Source organism: Ovis canadensis, chromosome 20, assembly GCF_042477335.2.
Source record: "Ovis canadensis isolate MfBH-ARS-UI-01 breed Bighorn chromosome 20, ARS-UI_OviCan_v2, whole genome shotgun sequence".
Taxonomy (NCBI): Eukaryota; Metazoa; Chordata; class Mammalia; order Artiodactyla; family Bovidae; genus Ovis; species Ovis canadensis.
This window is the reverse complement of record NC_091264.1, coordinates 58,138,359-58,152,617: the sequence shown is the minus strand read 5'-3', so window position 1 is coordinate 58,152,617 and position 14,259 is coordinate 58,138,359. Positions and strand designations below refer to the sequence as shown.

General features: G+C 43.0%; 1 protein-coding gene across 6 annotated transcripts in view; it reads left to right on the top strand.

The window, feature by feature from the left end:
• Window positions 1-14,259, top strand: part of PHACTR1 (phosphatase and actin regulator 1) — a 548,621-nt gene that overhangs the window by 207,648 nt on the left and 326,714 nt on the right. The gene's annotated exons all lie outside the window — the stretch shown is intronic.

The following is a 14,259-nucleotide window of genomic DNA, read 5'->3' as shown; positions in this document are numbered from 1 at the left end:
CCCTTTCCCTCTCCAGGGCTAAGGACAAGAGTCTGCTCTCATAAGCTTCCCCCAGAGATGGCAATATGTTCAAAGAGTTGGGAGAGGTAAGCCGATGCAAAGGAAGGAAGAATGAAGCGTTAAAGGGAGGGAAGAAATAAAGGTGAAGTTTCTGGAATTTTCATATCAAGCTTCTTATTGCCAGCCTAAGAGGAAAAAGACTGTCAGCAACTCAGATAGACCTAGTCGCCGGAAACTAAACTCCAGTGTCTAGGCTGGAAGGAAGTGGTTTTCAACAAGTGGGGAGATGACTGGAACACCCCCCAGGGGACATTTGGCAATATCCAGGGACATTTTTGGTGATGGGAGAAGCCTGGGATGCTGTTAAATCCCCTATGCTTCACAGGATAATCCCCACACACAGAGAAAATAGCCCCACCCCAAATGCCAGTAGATCCGAGGCTGAGAAACCTCGCACAAAAGACAGTTTAACTCACGATCTTCCTCCCTTCTTGCAGGACTTGTCCTCACTCCCATTTGCCGACTTCCCACTGCCCCCACCCCTCCAAGTCCCCTCTGGTGAACACAGTGTCAGCTCCATCACCCAGCCAAGTCTCGAATGTCCCAGGGCCCCTCTTATTTCTCTACAGATCATTTCTCCACGTGCCTGCCCAGCCCAAGGAGCTTAGACCCCAACTTTCTCTGCCCAGCATGAGCTTCTTCCTCTCGAGACGTACATAGTCCAATCAACCTATTCTCACTGAGAAGGCGTATCTGGCCTGGGGAACACAGTCTTCTCACTGCACAGAATGGACGCTCTGTGCTTTGACAAGAGCCCGATAAGCCCACTGCCCGTCCCAGCGGGTCTCTCCCCGTAGCCCAGCCCTGGAGAACCCTGAGCCTCCTAGGGATCACGGCTCCGCTTTTCCAGACCGAGTAGGCCTTCTGTGACTACTTTCTTCTACCAGCTCTGAAGAGCCCCAGCTTCCATGCACTCAGTTCACAGGTTTGAGGCAAAGTTGCCTAAGGGACTGTGGACGAAAGGAAACAGAGATCCTAGTGGGAGGAGATGGAGGCTGGAGTGAAGTATGTGGGCTCTGAAGCTAGAACACCTGCCATCCGCGCCCAGCTCTTGGGCCCTTTCCTTTGCCCATCTGTGCCTCGGGGTCCTTGTATGTAAAGTGGAGACTTTTTGCATGTTCACCCTGAGGCTCCAGTGAGCCAGGACCAGGTGGAGCTTAGAACAGGGCAGTCGCCACCGCTGCCTGGAGAGGTGAGTCAAGGGGGAGGATGTGCCATGAGCTAGTAGCCAAGAAGTGAGTGTTCTTGTCGCCAGTACCTCCCTTGGGCAGCATCATTACGAATGGCTGAGCACGATGAAAGGTTACCCCTCTCCAAGGTCAAGTGCAAAGCTGAGAGTTTCACTTCCTCACAAGGGTAATGGGGCTGGACTCTCCCCTACTTCCTGTTGATTCTGCTTCCTCCTTGCTATTTACGGACAAGGACACTGTGTATGCTAAGCTTCCCAGAGCCTTTTTCTAAGGCACGGTCTCCCTTGGCCCCAGGGGAGCACGTGGCTTTCCCCTTCTAACTCAGCACATCTGTTTTTCTGAACCACAAATGAAAATTCTAATTATTTTATGAATGGGAAGAAATTCGGCTATCCCCAAAGTTCATATAAAACAAAAGAGTTTTAAAATCTTTGGCCACTGTGATATTTTTTCCCCAGCTGTGTTTTAGAATGCGTGAGAAGCCTGGAGTGAATGAAGAGAGATTTCAGCCTATTAGCATTCCTAAACAGTTCTAAATAGGTCAAGAATTCAGTTGTCATATCTATGGATTTTTGTTTTCTTCTCATTTTCTGATGATACCACGTTTTCATCATTTAACATCTTTTGAAGGGGGTAACCACCTTCAAACTTTTAAGAATAAAATCTTGCTTTCAACCTTCAGATAGATATTTTTTAAAAAGGAAAGTTTGTTGATTAATAGCATACCTACATTTATTTTAGGACTGAGGAGATAATCAAGCTATTCTTTTTTTATATTCTCAGCACATAATACGGCATCTGCAACAAAGAAGACATTTCAGTTATGTTTGTTGAATGAATAAAACATACACAGAAATTAGCAAGTCAAGAAAAGCCATAGCCTGGGTTTTATTGTGCTGGTGCTGTGCTTTTTTAGCTAGCTTCTTTGAAAGAAACTGCCCATCCATGTAGTTTTGCTGGCTTAAGAATCACATTGAACATCAAACTTTCTGTCTTCATTTTTCTGACACCTCTTTGACCCAGGGAAGGATAAATAGCTCGTTACCTATAGGGTGAACCAATTATATACCTGAGGTCAGCGACCAGTTCTCTGTCGAGCATAATCCGAAGGCCATCCAAGCTGCATGATGTGCTATTATGTAAAGGACACAGTCTGGCTTCTGAGAAAAGGGTATCCCAATTCAGGCTCTGTTCCTCCATAACCCCCTGAGCCTCATTTACTTAATATAAATGGAAGCAGTTGGGATTTGGTGAAGATAATGTATGGAAAGTGCTTGGCACATGGTGAGCCCTCAGTCCATGCCATTTGTTAGGCCGTGATCCCAGTAACCGCCAGAGAAATAGCAGGAATGTCACAGGAAAGCCTTCCCACCTATTAGCTAATTCAGCGTGTCTCAACCCTTGGCTAAAGGTTAACATCACTTAGCCAACTGTTGAAAAATTCTGATGCCTGGCATTCACCCCCAGGGAGCCTGGTGTAAATGAGTACAATGGATCTATACGTTTCTAAAGTTTCCCCAGGGGATTCTAATGACCATTCGGGGCTAATAACTGCAGAACTAACAGGTGATCAAGACCTAATGTCCTCACACTCTGCTAAGTCAGAGGTTTGATGGTAAACAACCCTTTAAGCACAGTTTCATGGTGAGATCCATTTGCATGCAGTGTGTTGAATATCTTTTAAGTAAGATCTTCAGTGATGATTTTAGAGCCAGAGTCAACGTTCATGTGTTCATTCAAACACATAATTCATTGAACGCATGTGCCAGGAACTGTGCTGTTCTTCTGGGATCCAGAACTCAGTCTGACACAGTCTTTGGCTCGTGTGCCTTCCAGTCTAGCAGAGAAATTCAAGGACAGTGACAGTTGTGCGTGGCGCGTCCCCACATCTGTGAGCACTGGGGAAGGGCCACCGGCCCAGAATTAGGGAAGGGGAGGGTCTGAGAGCGTATCCAGAGGTGACAGTAGGGATGAATGGGAATCGCCTGAACAGGAAAGAGAGGTCCAAAGACAGGATGTTGGTGGCACAGGTGGGAAGGAGAGTTGGTTGTTTTCATATCACAACCGTGGATTAATATTGCTTTGTTTTGAAGTTAATTCTGTGGACACCTGTTATACATTTGGGATAGCAGTGGAAAAATAAGAGTTTAGAAAATAACTATCCAACAGCATCCCATTAACTCAGTTTCCTAGGAAATATGTGTGACAATATCCTGACATAATGTTTTTAAAAGTTGAACAAATGATTCCTAATATTGTTTCTGGGGCTTCCCAGGTGGCTCAGATGGTAAAGAATCTGCCTGCAATGCAGGAGACCCAGGTTTAATCCCTAGGTCAGGAAGATCCCCTGGAGGAGGGAATGGCAACCCACTCCAGTACTCTTGTCTGGGAGATCCCATGGACAGAGGAGCCTGGAGGGTTACAGTCCATGGTGTCATAAAGAGTCGGACGAGACTGAGTGACTAACACGCTTATGCACCCTTATTATACTCTATTGTTTCTAACTTTCAAAGTCCTACAACTCAGGTAGAGTGACTTTGCAAACTTTTTTTGTTCTTAATCTATTCCTGCACTTCTGTTTATCTGGTAGACGAATGAAGACAGCTTTTATGTGCCTGGAATTCATCGATTGTATATGACACAGAAGAGGGGAAAGGTCAGTTGTGTTCTGAGTATAAAATCAATTTCTTTTCCATGGGGATGGTCTTGATTCCTGTCTCCTGTACAATGTCATGAACCTCATTCCATAGTTCATCAGGCACTCTATCTATCAGATCTAGACCCTTAAATCTATTTCTCACTTCCACTGTATAATCATAAGGGATTTGATTTAGGTCATACCTGAATGGTCTAGTGGTTTTCCCTACTTTCTTCAATTTCAGTCTGATTTGGCAATAAGGAGTTCATGATCTGAGCCACAGTCAGCTCCTGGTCTTGTTTTTGCTTACTGTATAGAGCTTCTCCATCTTTGGCTGCAAAGAATATAATCAATCTGATTTCGGTGTTGACCATCTGGTGATGTCCATGTGTAGAGTCTTCTCTTGTGTTGTTGGAAGAGGGTGTTTGCTATGACCAGTGCATTTTCTTGGTAAAACTCTATTAGTCTTTGCCCTGCTTCATTCTGCATTCCAAGGCCAAATTTGCCTGTTACTCCAGGTGTTTCTTGACTTCCTACTTTTGCACATGGAAAAGAAATGCAAAAAAGCAAAATGGCTGTCTGGGGAGGCCTTACAAATAGCTGTGAAAAGAAGAGAGGCGAAAAGCAAAGGAGAAAAGGAAAGATATAAGCATCTGAATGCAGAGTTCCAAAGAATAGCAAGAAGACATGAAAAAGCCTTCTTCAGCAATCAATGCAAAGAAATAGAGGAAAAGAACAGAATGAGAAAGACTAGAGATCTCCAAGGGAACATTTCATGCAAAGATGGGCTTGATAAAGGACAGAAATGGTCTGGACCTAACAGAAGCAGAAGATATTAAGAAGAGGTGGCAAGAATACACAGAAGAACTGTACAAAAAAGATCTTCACGACCCAGATAATCATGATGATGTGATCACTAATCTAGAACCAGACATCTTGGAATGTGAAGTCAAGTGGGCCTTAGAAAGCATCTCTGTGAACAAAGCTAGTGGAGGTAATGGAATTCCAGTTGAGCTGTTTCAAATCCTGAAAGATGATGCTGTGAAAGTGCTGCACTCAATATGCCAGCAAGTTTGGAAAACTCAGCAGTGGCCACAGGACTGGAAAAGGTCAGTTTTCATTCCAATCCCAAAGGCAATGCCAAAGAATGCTCAAACTATCACACAATTGCACTCATCTCACATTCTAGTAAAGTAATGCTCAAAATTCTTCAAGCCAGACTTCAGTAATACATGAACCGTGAACTCCCTGATGTTCAAGCTGGTTTTAGAAAAGGCAGAGGAACCAGAGATCAAATTTCCAACATCTGCTGGATCGTGGAAAAAGCAAGAGAGTTCCAGAAAAACATCTATTTCTGCTTTATTGACTATGCCAAAGCCTTTGACTGTGTGGATCACAATAAACTGTGGAAAATTCTTCAAGAGATGGGAATACCAGACCGCCTAACCTGCCTCTTGAGAAATCTGTATGCAGGTCAGGAAGCAACAGTTCGAACTGGACATGGAACAACAGACTGGTTCCAAATAGGAAAAGGAGTACATCAAGGCTGTATCTTGTCACCCTGCTTATTTAACTTATATGCAGAGTACATCATGAGAAGCGCTGGACTGGAAGAAACACAAGCTGGAATCAAGATTGCCAGGAGAAATATGAATAACCTCAGATATGCAGATGACACCACCCTTATGGCAGAAAGTGATGAGGAGCTACAAAGCCTCTTGATGAAAGTGAAAGAGGAGAGTGAAAAAGCTGGCTTAAAGCTCAACATTCAGAAAACGAAGATCATGGTGTCTGGTCCCATCACTTCATGGGAAATAGATGGGCAAACAGTGGAAACAGTGTCAGACTTTATTTTGGGGGGCTCCAAAATCACTGCAGATGGTGACTACAGCCATGAAATTAAAAGACACCTTGGAAGAAAAGTTATGACCAACCTAGACAGTATATTCAAAAGCAGAGACATTACTTTGCCGACTAAGGTCCGTCTAGTCAAGGCTATGGTTTTTCCAGTGGTCATGTATGGATGTGAGAGTTGGACTATGAAGAAGGCTGAGCACCGAAAAATTGATGCTTTTGAACTGTGGTGTTGGAGAAGACTCTTGAGAGTCCCTTGGACTGCAAGGAGATCCAACCAGTCCATTCTGAAGGAGATCAACCCTGGGATTTCTTTGGAAGGAATGATGCTAAAGCTGAAGCTACAGTACTTTGGCCACCTCATGCAAAGAGTTGACTCATTGGAAAAGACTCTGATGCTGGGAGGGGTTGGGGGCAGGAGGAGAAAGGGACGACCCAGGATGAGATGGCTGGATGGCATCACTGACTCGATGGACGTGAATCTGAGTGAACTCCGGGAGTTGGTGATGGACAGGGAGGCCTGGCGTGCTGTGATTCATGGGGTCGCAAAGAGTTGGACACGACTGAGCGACTGAACTGAACTGAACTAATAAAATCAATTCCCAGATAGTTGGCCTATTGACAGCTCTGATTTTAACCACTGAGTCAGAATGATTTAAAAAATATATATTACTTCCCATTCTCAGTGGTATTTGACCATAAATTATTGAACTTAGGAATTGGAAAGGACATCAAAGCATTGCAGAATTGATGCTCAACATAAAATCCATATAAATTCTGTTTCCAAGTTCTCTTTTCCTTTTATCATATAGTTAGGTTACTCAGGGGTCCTTTTTACTCCCTCCCGTGTTTAATGATGCTTTCAGATCTGTAAATTAGAAATGCTATTGGGAATAAACTAAGGTCGTTCCTTCCCTCAGATAATCTGTATGTTATAACTTTGAGAGCTGAAAAACACAATTCAGTGCAGGGTATATAAGTATCCAGTATGCTTTCCTTTGAAATTCAAACTAAACTATAAAAAATGGGAGAATTTGTTGGCTCAGTAGATAGTAATAGTTCAGGCAAAGATGAATGCAGGCCCTCAATTGATATCATTAAGACTGTCTGGGTCACTTCATCTCTCGGTTTCTTTTATTCCCTAGCAATGTATGTCTACACAGAGGGAGAGTTCTTGATGTGTTAGTCACTCAGTTCTGTCGGACTCTTTGTAACCCCATGGACTGTAGCCCTCCAGGCTCCTCTGTCCATGGGATTTCCCAGGCAAGAATACTGGAATGAGTTGTCATTTCCTTCTCTGGGGGATCTGCCAGACCCTGGGATTGAACCTGGGTCTCCCATATTGCAGGCTGATTCTTTACTGCCTGAGCCACCAGGGAAGCCTGGTCCAAAGCCCTAAGATAAATACAGTTCATGGTCTCTGAAAGAGAAACTCTCTCCAGAAAACTTCCAAGTCCCAAAAAGAACCCTGATGGCCCTGGTTAGGTCATGTGCCTATTCTGAACCAATCACAGTGTCTAGGGAAACTAGGTTTTCAGATTTATCCTTGGCTCCACCACTGTGGTGAAATAGGACCCTTGATGGACCCACCCGCCAGAACCACAATGAAGGGGAAAGGGTAATTCCCTTGAGAAATGACTTGGGGAAAGACAAGTTAACAGATGACCATTCCTGGTGACCACGGTGTTATTGTGTTTCTCTTGTTCTGCCTCCAAAATGTTAATATTTCCACTAAGTGAAAATCAAAGATCCAAAAAAAAAAATTTCCTATACTTAGTGGGACTTCTTCCCTTTTGAAAATCCTTTCAGCTACTGACACATTTGTTTTCAGTGAACAATAGGCTTTTTCTATAACATGACAAACTCTTTGGTTATTTATTTAATGAGAACATTCTTAGTAGTTCATAGAACTAATATATCAGAAAAAAAGAATTATGGTTTTATGAATTAAAAATAAATAAACCAAACCTAATTACCTGTGGGAAGGAAAGAGATAAAGTTGAAACTTATAAACAGTTTTATTTTTGTCCTCTTCATTATATAAAACTTCTATGAAAGGTTGTTAGTGTATTTGTATTTCTGTATTCCCTGGTGGCTCAGAAAGTAAAGAATCTGCCTGCAATACAGGAGACCCAGGTTCAATCCCTGGGTCAGGAAGATCCCCTGAAGTAGGAAATGGCAACCCACTCCAGTATTCTTGCCTGGAGAATTCCATGGACAGGGGCCTTGTGGGCTACAGTCCATGGGATCGAAAAGAGTTGGACACGACTGAGCAACTAACACATAGTTATTGCGGTTTAAAAATCATTCTCGTCTAACATGATAGAACTACTTTGGGAAAGTCAAATTTGGTCCAAGTATAGTCTTCAGCTTTGAGGATCCACAAATTTTGTTTTCCCCCAATACATTCAAGCATTATCAGTATCTCCAAATCTGGGTAATACCAAACTCACAGAAGAAACCTGAGAATCTTCTTGAAACCCGAGAATCTTCTTGAAACCCTGATTTATGTATATATCCATGTTGATCAAGTCCTCCTAATTCTGTCTTAATACCCGCCCCCACCCTACTCCCCACCACCCTGCAATTTCATCCTCTCTTTTTTGCCTCTACTGTATACAGACTCTCATAATCTCTAATCCAGACCATGATTCTACTTTCCTGATATCCTGACTCAGCCCTTCCTCCTTATTAGACCCGTTCTTCATACTGAAGTAGATAAGTCAACATCCACATTCAAAATGTGGATCTAAAATGAACTTCTAGCCTGGGAAACTGGAACAGAGTTAAGTGAGTCCTCAATTAATATTTGAAACAGAACTGCTGTTTGCGGTAGTCCTTCAAAGAGAAAGGATAGTCAGTGATTTCTCTCGGAGGAACTTTCTAGGAGAAGCCGAATTTTAATTTCAGTGTCACTTGGAGGGCATGAAACATTAGCAAGACCTACTCCCAGGATAATCCTGATGGTTAGTAGTGTCAGTCTAGACCAGTTTGATACCTCTCTATCCTGTCTGTGGATCGATCGGATCATTAAGCCTCTAGTTAGGGAACCTTCTTTAACTCTCAATTTCTCCTTTTCTTAATTCTTTTTTTTTTAAGGTTCACATCTACTATATCCCTTCTGCTGGTGTATTCTTCTTTAGAAATGATCATGGAACCCGTTGGACACTATTTTTCCAATTTTAGCCTTAAAAGATCATTTTCAAGGAGATTAGACTATAGATAGGTGATAGGTGCTAGACAGATAGAGAGTAACCTCTACAATATACGTGGGGGTGGTGGTGGCTTAGTCACTAAGTCGCGTCCGACTCTTGTGATCTCATGGACTGTAGCCCGCCAGGCTCCTCTGTCCATGGGATTCTCCAGGCAAGAATACTGGAGCAGGTTTCCATTTCCTTCTCCAGGGGATCTTCCCGACCAAGGAATCAAACCCAGGTCTCCTGCATTGCAAGCAGATTCTTTACCGACTGAGCTACATGTAAAATATATACATCTGATTCCATTCTTTATGTATGGATTTCACCTAGTTAACTAGTTGACTCAGTGAAACCTTTCTGTTACACAACTTAAAATAGTGTCTGGACTTTGTTGCATAAATATTTTTTTAATGGTGGTATGATGGAGAAGCAAGTCCAAAGAACTGCAAATCACTACATGAGAAAATAGATTTATGAGTGACACATAGAACCTCACAGAAACTGAGAAACAGGTGAAAAGGACTTAACACTTTACACACCTACCCAAATCACGAGCTATCCTAATACATCTTCACAGTAACCTTTCCTAAGATAAGCCTTGCTGTGCTTGGTCACTCAGTCGTATCTGACTCTTTGTGACCCCATGAACTGTAGCCCACCAGGCTCCTCTGTCCACGGAATTCTCCAGGCAAGAATACTGGAGTGGGTTGCCATGCCCTCCTCCAGGGGATCTTCCCAACCCAGGGATCAAATCCAGGTCTCCTGCATTGCAGGCGGATTCTTTACCACGTGAGCTGCCAGGGAAGCCCAAGAATACTGGAATGGATAGCCTATCCCTTCTCAGGGGATCTTCCTGACCCAGGAATCAAACAGGGATCTCCTGATTGCGGGTGGATTCTTTACCAGCTGAGCTATCAGGGAAACCCTGAAATAAGCCTTAACATCCTGTCACTTCCATACATTTCTGTTGAGTGATTGCCCTGAACTTGAGATGGGCATCTCTCTTGCTGATTGGACTGTGGTCAGACTCATAGGTGGTGGCACAAAGGAGTCATGTGTTCCTAGAGGTCAGTAGATGTGGTCAGCTCAGCTCAGTCACTCAGTCATGTCTGACTCTTTGCGACCCCATGAATCACAGCACGCCAGGCCTCCTTGTCTATCACCAACTCCCGGAGTTGACTCAAACTCATGTCCATCGAGTTGGTGATGCCATCCAGCCATCTCATCCTCTGTCGTCCCCTTCTCCTCCTGCCCTCAATCCCTCCCAGCATCAGAGTCTTTTCCAATGAGTCACCTCTTCACATGAGGTGGCCAAAGTATTGGAGTTTCAGCTTCAGCATCAGTCCTTCCAATGAACACCCAGGACTGATTTCCTTTAGAATGGACTGGTTGGATCTCCTTGCAGTCCACGGGACTCTCAAGAGTCTTCTCCAACACTACAGTTCAACAGCATCAATTCTCTAGCGCTCAGTTTTCTTCACAGTCCAACTCTCACATCCATACATGACCACTGGAAAAACCATAGCCTTGACTAGACAGACCTTTGTTGGCAAAGTAATGTCTCTGTTTTTCAATATGCTGTCTAGGTTGGTCATAACTTTCCTTCCAAGGAGTAAGCGTCTTTTAATTTCATGGCTGCAGTCACCATCTGCAGTGATTTTGGAGCCCAAAAAATAGTCTGACAGTTTCCACTGTTTCCCCATCTATTTCCCATGAAGTGACGGGACCGGATGCCATGATCTTCGTTTTCTGAATGTTGAGCTTTAAGCCAACTTTTTCACTCTCCTCTTTCACTTTCATCAAGAGGCTTTTTAGTTTCTCTTAACTTTCTGCCATAAGGGTGATGTCATCTGCATTTCTGAGGTTATTGATATTTCTTCCGGCAATCTTGATTCCAGCTTGTGCTTCTTCCAGCCCAGCGTTTCTCATGATGTACTCTGCATATAAATTAAATAAGCAGGGTGATAATATACAGCCTTGACATACTCCTTTTCCTATTTGGAACCAGTCTGTTGTTCCATGTCCAGTTCTAACTGTTGCTTTCTGACTTACATACAGGTTTCTCAAGAGGCAGGTCAGGACGTCTGGTATTCCCATCTCTTTCAGAATTTCCCAGTTTATTGTGATCCACACAGTCAAAGGCTTTGGTATAGTCAATAAAGCAAAAATAGGTACAAAGTAAACATCAAATGCCACCATCTGGCTGGTGCCCGCTTGGTGATCTGGCAGATTCAGACTCTTGAGAGATGTTTCTCTAGTACGGTGGTATATTACTAGATTGACTAGAGAATGGCAAGACGCAGTTAGTGTTCTGTTCAATAATGCAGCAAACTTCATTCAGAAAGCCAGTTTCTTTGTCCTGAGCTTAATTTGAAGGACTTTGCCTAATTTGCAGGCAAAATGAATTTTCAGGCACATCACGTTTCAAGCAGCCATAGGCATCTAAGAGGTTACTTGCCAACTAGTGTGAGTCAAATTTCCTCTGGGGCTTTATTTAGGTAATAGAAATTTGTTCTTCTGTGGTTGTAATAATATAAAGAAGCTTAATTTGGGACTGGATAAGGTTTGGCTGCTGCAATAAAACTGGAGTTTATGAAAAAGAGGAAAAATGATCAATTAGCTTCGTACTACCATTATGGTCCAGCATCTCAAATTCACCATAATCATTTTATCCATTTCATACTGCTGCAGAAAAACACAAAAGCAGCATAAAATGAATAAAATGATGTAATACAAGAAACCTTGCATAGTAATGGATCTTTCACAACTGTAATGAAGTCTTTGGAAACTTCATGGTATAAATTAGTATTATTTCTCAAAATATACAGGTAAACTCTTATAATATTTGAATGAATTCAGGCTATTAATTGAAAATAAAAACTGTAACCACAATCTTGATGCTATTTTGGAATCAAGTTAGGAAAGTGAAAACTTTCTTTTCACTTTCATCTTCAAGAATCAATAGACCACACCCCAGTAAACAAGAAATGTCCTTTGAAAAAATCAAAATCTTAAATGTTAAAGTATGTTACAAACTTTCTGGATTGGCATCATGTATTCAGTGAATATCCTGGTAAAAACAAGTACTGATATCTTTAATATTCAGTAACTAGTATCAAGCATCTCAGGCGAATGGTATAGACAGATCTGGGTCCCAATAGTTTCATTTGTGGGTTTATTATCTTTGATATAAAGACGACTTGGATAATGGGACATCCATGCCATGTTCTGATCGTTATATCAAAAAATAAAAACACAGCAAGTATGCCCTTCCACTTGGTACTTGAGTACTTTTTACAAAATTTCCAGTTTAGCCTAAATGTCTCAGTTGTCAGATATTCATTCCCTGTCTCAAGAGATAGCTGATTCTCTCTTTGAGCAGGTGACATTCAGGATATTCTTTATATTGATCTACTGTCTGTCTCATGGTATCTTCCATGCATCAACCAAGCTTCACACGCAGGACCAGGTAGAATGAGCTCAAATCCTTTTTTATAAGACAACCCTTCAGATACTCCAAGAGAGTTATCAGGTCCTCGACCATCTCTTCTTTAGACCAGAGTTTTTATTTATCAAAAATAGAATTGAAAATCCCATAGAGACTGCCTATAGATCAAGCAGTGAGCTGAGTTCTGGCATAAAGATGGGTGACTATATTTAACAGTGTATAGTTTAGTGAAGGACATAATGCATGATTAAAATGAATTTAAAATATGATAAGTGCAACTGCAGAGATTAAAAACAGGATGCTGTGTGGTAGTAAGATGGAGGAGATAATGCTCCCTGGAGGACTCAAGCAAGGCATCAGCAAGGAGATGAGTTTGAACTGAGTCTTGAAAGGCAGAGAAGAATTGGGCAGGTGACTATGGGCTGGAGGTTGGCTGGGAAAAGAGTCTGGCTGCCTTTCCGCATGACTTCCCAGGTGGTGCTCGTGGTAAAGAACCCAATTGCCAGTGCAGGAGACATAACAGACATGGGTTCAATCCCTGGGTTGAGAAGATCCCCTGGAGCAGGGCATGGCAACCCACTCCAGTATTCTTGCCTGGTAATCCCATGGACAGAGGAGCCTGGAGGGCTGCAGTCCATGTGGTCACAAAGAGTGGGACGTGACTGAAGCGACTTAGCACGCACGCCTCTCCACACAGAGGGTGCACAGGCAAATGCAGTCGCAGGTCGGGGCAGGTGGTGGGGTTATGGACAGTGCTCTCATGCAGCTGCAAGTCCGCACCTGAGCGGTAGGAAAGGGAGGGAGGGGATGCTACACGATACAAAGGCAGCAGCGACTCCAAGGTCCTGATATGTTTGCTTGACAATGTGAGAGTCTCTTATCTTTCAAGTCAGAAAGAGCTGCTGAATGACTTTTAGCAGAGAAATGATGCTGTGAGATTTGCACTTTAGTAAAATGTGACAGATGGTTGTGTAGAGAGAAGGGATGGAGGGCTGGGAGAAAGGCCCGAGGATCTGTATATGGCAGTACCCGGGCAATGGGGATGGAGAGGCAAGGCAGGGCCCAGCTTATCACACAGGTAAAATCCTGGGGACCCAGCACCAACTGGATGTCAGTAAAATGCATTTTCAGAAAGATTTTCATTTCTTAGACTGCAGCCATTTCAACCGCTCCACGTCATAACTGTTTCCCATCTCCTCACCACTTCAGTTACTGTCTTGATATTGATGCAACCTCGTGACCCTTCTACCATAACTTGATTGCATCCTGTTCTTCCTCACAGAGTAATGATCCCGAAATGATAGCAGTGTCACTACTTATATCGTGGGGTCAACTTAAACTGCAATTAAGTCACATTTCCAGGCTATTAGGAACTATTGTCATAATAGCTATGGCTTCCGGTATCTGCAAATGCTGAGTTGTGAGTGATGGAATTCTATGCAGGCATAATTAATTTTAAATTTACTTTTGTAATCATGTTAATTGAACATGGAAGTGGATTGAAAAATATGAAGGGCATGGCATTGAGCCTGATGCAATATCTTCAGAATCAGTAGACTGAAGAAATCAGTATTACCAGTAACTGAAATGAACCTTGCTCACCTGTAATAGTGCGATGTAGATACAATAACCCAGGCGTTGCCTCCAAGTTCAGTGACTGTTCCATGCATTTGCCGTGCGGAGTCTTCATGAGAGTCACTTTGAAAATGGACCAATACCCAAAGCATGACGAGGGCATCTTGGTTGTCCTGCTGAGACTTGCGGGCATTCCCTCAAGCATCCCCAATGCATACTTGAAATTTCCCCAGGAGTTAGGCTTGGGAGCATCTAAGCTCACCACTCACGCATGCCCATTGTCAGGACCCCCGTGAT